The sequence below is a fragment of the Sander lucioperca genome, chromosome 1, assembly GCF_008315115.2.
Source record: "Sander lucioperca isolate FBNREF2018 chromosome 1, SLUC_FBN_1.2, whole genome shotgun sequence".
In the NCBI taxonomy this organism is placed as follows: Eukaryota; Metazoa; Chordata; class Actinopteri; order Perciformes; family Percidae; genus Sander; species Sander lucioperca.
Window position 1 is genome coordinate 14,087,977 of NC_050173.1, and position 9,302 is coordinate 14,097,278.

General features: G+C 40.7%; 1 long non-coding RNA gene across 1 annotated transcript; it reads right to left on the minus strand.

Annotated features, from left to right (window-relative positions):
• Positions 1-5,827: 5,827 nt before the first annotated feature.
• On the minus strand, positions 5,828-6,132 carry LOC116048923. The gene is made up of 2 exons (XR_004104775.2): positions 6,084-6,132; positions 5,828-5,981 (listed from the first exon to the last, which is right to left on the minus strand). It is a non-coding gene; the product is annotated as an uncharacterized LOC116048923 (long non-coding RNA).
• Between the last annotated feature and the right edge of the window lie 3,170 nt (positions 6,133-9,302).

The following is a 9,302-nucleotide window of genomic DNA, read 5'->3' on the forward strand; positions in this document are numbered from 1 at the left end:
AGCATGTTTAACCTGTTTTTCTCGCAGGATGGGTAAATTCTCTATTGTAACTCTTCATTTATGCAGTGCATTAAGTGACGTTATCACTGATCTTGTACGCAGCTAACTCATGACATTTGACCTCATTAGTTGTACTCCTTACAACACTAACCTTCTAAGTCTCAGACACTGCTTCTTTTCATTGTTTTTATCTAAGATTAACTACTCATTGCTTATGCTCATACTAGAGGTTTTCCGGGTGTATTTCGGTTTAGCCATCATTTAGTTTTCTTTACTCAGTTTAGTCGGGTCATTCATTCAGAATAGGGGCAGCTACTAATGTGGGAAATCTAGGCATTTCATGTATGTCCCTGCAACAACCCGGCATATGGTCTTCCTCTGTTTATTCCCCTTACATTCGTAACGTCTTTGCAACCCAGTGATCTTTTTGGCATAATCCAGGTAAGCGTGCATATAACTGGTTGTGGTGTATTGATCTCTTAACAGTGGTGGTTGTAGTACTGCATCTCAGTAAAATAACCAGGCATATATTTATTTTAGTAAAAGTACTATGTTAACCCTTCAGTAACAGTACCCGGTTCTAATGTACTTTAAGTATTAAAGTATAAAGTCTGCAGAGGTTCTGTGTGTTCCGGCCTGAATTGCCGAGGTTTGGGTTTGTGTTCAGCCTTCTTAATGTGGATGCGCTAGTTCAATCATTGTTGCCCGCACTGACACACAGTTTTGCCATTTAAAGATATGATTGAGTATCTATCTTACAGAGTAGTACCCTGTCACCCTTATTTGTTTTCCTGGAGATTTCCCTATGTCAAAATGTTGGTTTAAACAGCATTTGGTACTAGTCATTATCAAAGCTAACATTTCACCAAAGCGTTTTACGAGTCATTCATTTGGAATAGGGGCTGCTACTACTGCTGCTAGTCGAGGGGTCTACAGTACTTCTCTACAACAACTTGGACTGTGGGCTTCCTGTGTACTCTTCATATATTTGCTCTGATGTAGAAGACATCATCAATAACCAGAGATCTCTTAAACCTTGATTGTGGTAAGATTGCATATAACTGGTGGTGGTGTATTGGATGGGTGGTGTTCTCAATGGTACTGATGTATTGTTATAACTGTTTTCATCAATTTAGATTTTATTTTTGCATCTATCATAACTACAGGTTCTGTGTTTGTTCCTGCCTGAATTCCCAATGTTTTGTGTTATGTTCAGCCTGAATTGCTGATGTGTATTGCCCATATAATTACAGGTGCCTTTGTAACTGCAGAGGTCTGTGGTTGTTCCTGCCTGGATTGCTGAGATTTCGTGTTCAGCTGAATTGCTGATATGTATTTTTGTTTTAGATCTGCAGAAGTTTTGTTTGTTCCAGCCTGAATTGCTGATATGTGTTTGTTTTGTAATTACAGGTGCCGTTGTAACTGCAGAGGTCTGTGGTTGTTCCTGTCTGGATTGCAGAGTGCATGTTCAGCTGAATTGCTGATATTTTGTTTGTTCCGGCCTGAATTGCCGAGATTTTGTTTTGTTCCGGCCTGAATCGCCGAGTTTTGTTTGTTCTGGCCTGAATTGCCGAGTTTTGTTTGTTCCGGCCTGAATTGCCGAGTTTTGTTTGTTCCGGCCTGTATTGCCGAGTTTTGTTTGTTCGGCCTGTATTGCCGAGGTTTTCTTTTGCAACATCGTATTCTTATGTCTTTTGGGGGTTTGTTCAATGTCAATGCTCAATGTCTTTGTTACACTGATTATTCACTGATTATTTAACACATTCATGTTTCTATTACCATACAGATTGTGGCGGCTGTAAGGTATGTAGGCTATATTCTTGTCATTTAATTACTTAAATTCTTTTCAAGTTTTGGGGGATGTGTTTGGTTTTCCTAAACATTAATTGTATAGATCCCCTTTTACAATGGAGTCTAATCTCCAAATAATTGTGTGTACTTGTTTGGTTAATTGTTAGTAATAAATGTTTGCATATCTGCAACGAAGTCTCTCCTGATTGAAATGTAGCTCAGCGTAAATTCTGTCAGGTAGACTTCTAATACGTTGTCTCTATTCTCTTTAACTGATCAGCTGGGCAGTGGGTGTTTCGGTTCTGTATGCCAATTAGAATCAGGCACGTATGTTCTATCCAATCACAGCATGACTACCTTGTTTTAAATATCTTCTCTCTCCCGTTTCTGTCAGTTGTATTTTCAGACGAGAGTGCGACCCGCCTCCTCCCCTTCTACCTCCAGGCATTGTCGACGGTGTATCGGTCTTCTCCCAGCTGACGGCCCATTTTATATCTCGGATTTTCTCACCACCACCACCAGTGTCTAGATTCCATTGGGGGATGTGTTTGGTTTTCCTAAACATTAATTGTATAGATCCCCTTTTACAATGGAGTCTAATCTCCAAATAATTGTGTGTACTTGTTTGGTTAATTGTTAGTAATAAATGTTTGCATATCTGCAACGAAGTCTCTCCTGATTGAAATCATATATTGTGATTTCTGGATTTTTTTTTTTAGATTGTCTCTCACAGTGGACATGCACCTACGATGACAATTTCAGACCCCTCCATGATTTCTAAGTGGGAGAACTTGCAAAATAGAAGGGTGTTCAAATACTTATTTTCCTCACTGTATGTCTGGGAGATGCTTATATCAATCTTATCTGGCGTGCAAACTTCAGATCCTGTTCATTGTAAAAAAAACAAAAAAAAAATGTTAACTCACAGATGTGCTAGAAACAGTATATTTTGCGGCATGCTTTCTTTTATCTGGACCGAATAGATATAATGTACAAAACATGACCCTGAGGCATTCCCCCTTAGCCACCTACTGTATCCTTGCTATTAATCTTATGCATTTATCATAATCTTGGCAGGGTGGCATGTTGGCTGAGCCAATATTTTACAGTGGAAGTCATCAAAACAAAACAATGGTATTCAGAGACACATTTCAATTTAGTAAAATAAAATCTAAATGTTTTACATATAACACATACAGCATGTGTTTTGAAAGTTCATACAGGCTTTGCTATAGGTTGCATGACATGAGATTAAAATTTAAAAAAATCACATGAGCATAAATTTACAATTGAATCTAGGATTGTAGCGCAAACACACGGTTGCAGCTATTAAGTTTGAGGTAGGAGACGGGGGATGGTGAGACTGTATAATGCTGTTATCTCTTTGTGCTACAATTGCAGTATCAGGTGGGATGCACTGGATCATTTATGCCAAGGCAGCCAATCTTCCCTTCATCCACTATTTAAAAATGCTTTCGTCATTGCCGTGAGGAGGAAGCTGAGAGGGAGTTTCGTGAGTTGCCTGAAGCAAAAAAATGTGAGTTCTGTGAGAGTTTCTGTTTGCTTAAATGCAACAGGATCTGGACCATGTTTTTTCTCACTTTCCTTTCTCTCTGTCTCCCTAAATTGCTGTTTCTTCTCTCCGCTCACTCTCCACATCCACCTTTTTTTGTGTAACTTCATGTAATGTAGAATTTGTGGAATTTATGACAGTATCCCTTTTAGTCTTTGGATGTGCAAAAGACAAGACAGAAAAAACACAAAGTCTGATCACACACACCTTTACTAACACAAAGTTATGAACATGTCAGCATTGCCATCAGATCCTGGTTTTGGTGCTCTCTGTTTACAATAGTTGGACTGCTGGCTGTCTTCTTTGAAGAAAGAATTGAAACATACATTTCAGTTTCTCTTTACCTGTTTTTCTTAACTAAATGCCATGATGGGCACTACTTGTGATATTCCTGTGTGTGTGTGTGTGTGTGTGTGTGTGTGTGTGTGTGTTTGTTTGTTTTTGTGTTGTCTAACTGACCATCAGTCATCAGACAGTGTGGCAGAGACAGGCCACTCGTGAAGCAAATGAGGTTCGTAGCAGGAGAGTTCAGTTTAGTTGTAACACAGCTGTAACCATATATAATCAGATATAATCAGAGATCATCTGTATGAAATACAATTAATCATTGCTCCAACATTAAGGTGTTATGCCACCACAAATCTTTGACAACACTTTTGGTGTCTTCTGCATTTTTAACACAACACATTATCAAGTAAACCATGAACCAATTGGCAAACTGCTTAAGAAACACATTTCCACAAGAGCCAGATTTATGCTCTTACATTAAGTACTTTATCTAGGATGGTGACTTCTTCAATATATGAACCAATTCCTTTTAAATCTTTTAATTTAATCTCGCAAGCCTTAAATATAATACATGACCGGTGCAAATTTGCATTCTTGACAGATATGGCCACAATGTAAAGACCACGTTTTAAAGACCAATCTATTAAAACTTCACAATGGCAATTTTCTTTATTTACATAATCCTCTGTTGGAGTCCAGTGTGTATGTATGAGTCATCAGTTAAATATAAATAATCAACGTCTTATGCAGTATGACACTGTTGCGGATGAATCATGTATCTCTGAGAAACATTCTCTTTGTATGCACTCATATTTATATCACTTACCTCAAGGGGTGAGGGGTTATTAAGCCCAGAATTCTACGTCAGCCATATTTATATAGCATTTTGGCTCATCAGAAAGGGCTTTGCAAAAATGAAGGGACACCAAAAACGTAAAACACAAGAAACACTGCCAGAGCTTGTGTGCATATGTGACTGTGCATGCATTTAAGTTCTCTCCACTTAATCTCCTTTCTGCCACTTCAGCAGGCACCATCACTGTACACTTGACTTCGATTTAATCTTGCATTTCATAAAATGGTTGACTTGTTTACAGACTGGATTTTGTTCTTTTTAGGTAGACTTAATCACTATTACATACAGTTTTACAAGGACAATGGCAATGGTTTTACAAGTCTTCCCATCATTGCAACTGATTCAGCATATTCTCATCACTTGGTTCATATGATATCGAACGATAACTTATTCACAACAATTTGTATGATTAAGAAATGACAGCGACTGTTCACCGTTAGGCCTACATGACAGCTAAGTTTAGCCACCAAAAGGTGACTGTGACACGGTAATGGTCACCATGAGGTGACGGTCATGACAGTGGGCAGAGTAGTTAAGTTTAGGCACCAAAAGGTTACTGTGAAACAGCAACGGGTTAGAGTTGGGTTAGGGTTGGGGTTTAAGGGTTATGGTTAATATTCTGTTGCACTGGCCTGCCGATCCAGGTGTGATGATGGAAGTGATTTTACACTGGAGCAGACATCAGAGTTGGTGGTGCGAGTGGTAAGGTCTCACCTCCGGGTTCAATCCCCAGGCAAAACCTCAAGCAGTGGTTATGGTCACCATAGGCAAGGCAAGGCAAGGCAGCTTTATTTGTATAGCACATTCCAGCAACAGGGCAATTCAAAGTTCTTTACATGAAAACAGATAAAAAAATTTTAAAACAGATAAAATACAAGAATAAACCATAGTCTATATTCTTGACGGTCAACTTCCGGGATTGCTCCCATGCAGCAGGAAATTCCGCCGGATGCATGTATTTTCCGTTTCCTACCGCTTTCTTTGTGCTGGAATTTTAAATTCGGTGGATTAATGAGGACTATTGTTGACTGCTTCTAAGATCTCTGCATGGTAAATTGACAGAGCTAGCTAGATTATCTATCCAATCTGAGTTTTCTCTCACACGACTATTTTGCAGCAGCTCTATGCGGAGTTTAGCGTCGCCCATGACAATTCTAATTGGTTTAAAGAAATTTGAAGGAGGGTCTGGCAAAAAGCCAGACTATGGTCACCATGAGGTGACGATCATGATAGCGGTAGAGCAGGTAAGTTAAGGCACCAAACGGTTACTGTGTTAGGCTGGGCTGTCCAGATTCAGGAGCAGACACAGAGAAAAGTTTAGAACAGGTATAGAGGTTTATTGAACACAAAAAGTAATGAAGGTGCTTTGAAATCCTCTGGGGCTGAGAGTGGGCAGACAGGCGAGAGGCAGGACCAACAAAAAACAATTTGGCTCGGGCAGGCAGACTGGGCTTCCAGGGCTCAAGCAGGAATCTGGAGCACGAGCAAAAAACACACAATGTCAAACTAAGCTTACAACAGGAAATACAAAAGGCAGACTTTCAAAAAACACTTGCTGGCTGTAGCGAGTGTTACCACTTGGGTGAACGGACGAGCTGGCAGAGACTGGTTGGAAAGCCGGGGAGCAGTGATTTCTGGATATGCTTCAGGTGAGTAGGGAGCCACAGGTGTCCTGACGAGGAGGGAGAGCGAACCAGGAGCGCCACACCCACTCAGCACACGACAGACAGAAGACAAAACAAAAACAAGGGAGACGGAAAACAGACAGCACCATGACATACTGTGAAACGGCAATGGGTTAGGGTTAGGGTTAAGGGTTGAATTATGATTGAGGTTTTAAGGTTATTGGTTAATATTTATTTTTCACTGGCATGCCAATCCAGAGGCCTGTACTACGAAGCGAGATTTGGCGTTAACGAGCTAACTTCAGGTTCAACCCAGGGTTTTCTGTTCTACGAAGGTGGATTAGTTGTTATTGGGTTCAATCGCTGTGGTAACTTATGCTGAACACGTAACCTGAGGCCTGTACTACGAATCAAGATCAACATGTCCTGGATTTTTTTCAGTGATCCGGCTTCACCTAACCTAACAACCGTGGTCCCGCATAACCTGTATCACGACGCTGGTTATCAACTAGTTCAGTCAACCCAGGTTTTTCCAATCTAGAGACGTGCGCGTTCACATAAAAGAGGCTGTGTTTGCGCACCACGACCAATCGCAAACATCTACCAGAGCTGCATCTTTTAAACAAGAAGAACAAACTATAATTCTACATAAATATGAAGAACACAGACACGGTTTTACAGGCAAAACGCAGGAAGGAAAGCTGGCAAAAAAGCCGAACATTTAGCTTATCAATATCCAGTGGTGTAGTCTACGTGATAGTAAGCTCCAGGATTTCCATATACTCACTTAAAAATGCCCAATGACACGTAACAACATACTTTCCATTATATGTTTGATATATTTTGAATTGTCATCTGTGCTTTTTTCTTCACATAGGCTCAATGGAGGTATTTCACCATAAATTGGTGCATAAAAGTGTATCGGAATGCAGGAAATGAAGTCGTTGATGCTTAAAACTTCCCTGGGGGAGGACACCCAGACCCCCCACTATGATATGCCCCCCTCCTCGCCCAAAGGCAGATTCTGGCCAATATACAGTACAGTACACCCACTACAATACATTAGACTAAACTGGTCACTTCCCCATCAGTCAGGCACAAGATCTGACCATATATAATTACACTTTTGCTTTCCATAAACTGTCGTTGCTTTAGGCTTTTATTTCAGTTGCAACCCCAGCAGTGGTGCGCGATCGTGAGAGAAAATAAAAAAAACCATAAAAACATAATTTAAACCGATGTGCGCATTGGCAACACACGGCTAAATAAGGCAACAAATAGCCTATAAGTAATTCCCTCCGCTGAAAATCTATATCTTTCATAAAAATACCCATCAGGGAATGTTAACGGGGTTGTCGGTCTCTAAATGTTTTAACTTTTATGAGCGCACCTCTCTCTCTCTCCGCGAACCGAGCTCCAGCTGATCTTCTAAGAACGGTGACGCCGTTATCAGTTGAGTATTGATTGGTCAGTGGGCGGTGCTTTTACACCGGTTGATCTCTGATCTCCAACATAACCTGCTCCCGACCAGGTTAGGCGTTCAGCATAAGTTACCACGGCGATTGAACCCGATCACAAGTGATCCACCTCCGTAGTACAGAAAACCCTGGGTTGAGCCTGAAGTTAGCTCGTTAACGCCAAATCTCGCTTCGTAGTACAGGCCTCTGGTCGGGAGCAGGTTATGTTGGAGAATAGAGATCAACCGGTGTAAAAGCACCACCTACTGACCAATCAATACTCGACTGATAACGGCGTCACCGTTCTTAAAAGATCAGCTGGAGCTCGGTGGGCAGAGAGAGAGAGAGGTGCACTCAGAAAAGTTAAAACATTTAGAGACCGACAACCCCGTTAACATTCCCTGGTGGGTATATTTATGAAAGATATAGATTTGAAGCGGAGAGATTTACATATAGGCTATTTGTCGGCTTCTTCAGCCGTGTGTTGCCAATACGCACATCGGTTAGAATTATGTTTTGATATTTTTTATTTTCTCTCACAGCTTACCACTGCTGGGGTTGCAACTGAAATAAAAGGCTAAAGCAACAAGTTCATGGAAAGCATAAGTGTAATTATGGTCAGATCTTGTGCCTGACTGATGGGAAAGTGACCAGTGTAGTCCAATGTAGGCTATTATAGTGGGTGTACTGTACTGTATATTGGCCAGAATCTGCCTTTGGGGAGGAGGGGGGCATATCATAGTGGGGGGTCTGGGTGTCCTCCCCCAGGGAAGTTTTAAGCATCAACGACTTCATTTCCTGCATTCCGATACACTTTTATGCAAAAAAAAAAAAAAATAGACTACCTTAGAAAAAAGCACGGATAACAATTCAAAATCTATATCTAATCTATATATCTAAAAATATAATCGAAAGTATGTTACGTGTCATTGGGCATTTTTAAGTGGGTATATAGACATCCTGGAGCTATCACGTAGACTACACCACTGGAAGTGATATTGATAGGATAAGCGTTGCGATTTACGCAAAACAGCGTTTCCAGCTTTCCTTCCTTCATTTTGCCTGTAAAACCGTGTCTGTGTTCTTCATATTTATGTAGAATCATAGTTTGCTCTTCTTATGTAAAATATCTGGCTCTGGTAGACGTTTGCGATTGGTCATGCTGCGCAAACACCAGCTCTTTTATGTGAACGCACACGCCGCTGGATTGGGAAGCCCTGGGTTGATTGAACTAGTTGTTAACCAACGATACAAGTTATGTGGGACCGCGGTTGTTAGGTTTGGTGAAGCCGGATAACTGAAAGAAATCCAGGACATGTTGATCTTGATTCGTAGTACAGGCCTCAGGTTTGAAGGTGGAAGTGATTGTAGCAATGGGTTAGGGTTAGGGGTTGGGTTTAGGTAAGGGATAGGCACTAAAATAACTAGTCTAGGATAGAAAGTTTGTGGTCTTGGTAAAAACACCAGTCCCCTTGAGCATTACTTCTGGAAGACAAAATCCGATACCTGGAAGAAGTCTTTTGTTTTTTTCATTTAACTCCTCTTCCAATTGAAAGCCCCTGTGTTTATCACCCCAATCTCCTCCCTATACTGATTTCCACAGTCCCATACCAGTTTCTCAGGTCATAATTACCACGGACAGTATTTAATGTGGGACTTACAGTAATAAATAGCCTACTTGGAATACATATGAACGAAATACAGTTTTATTA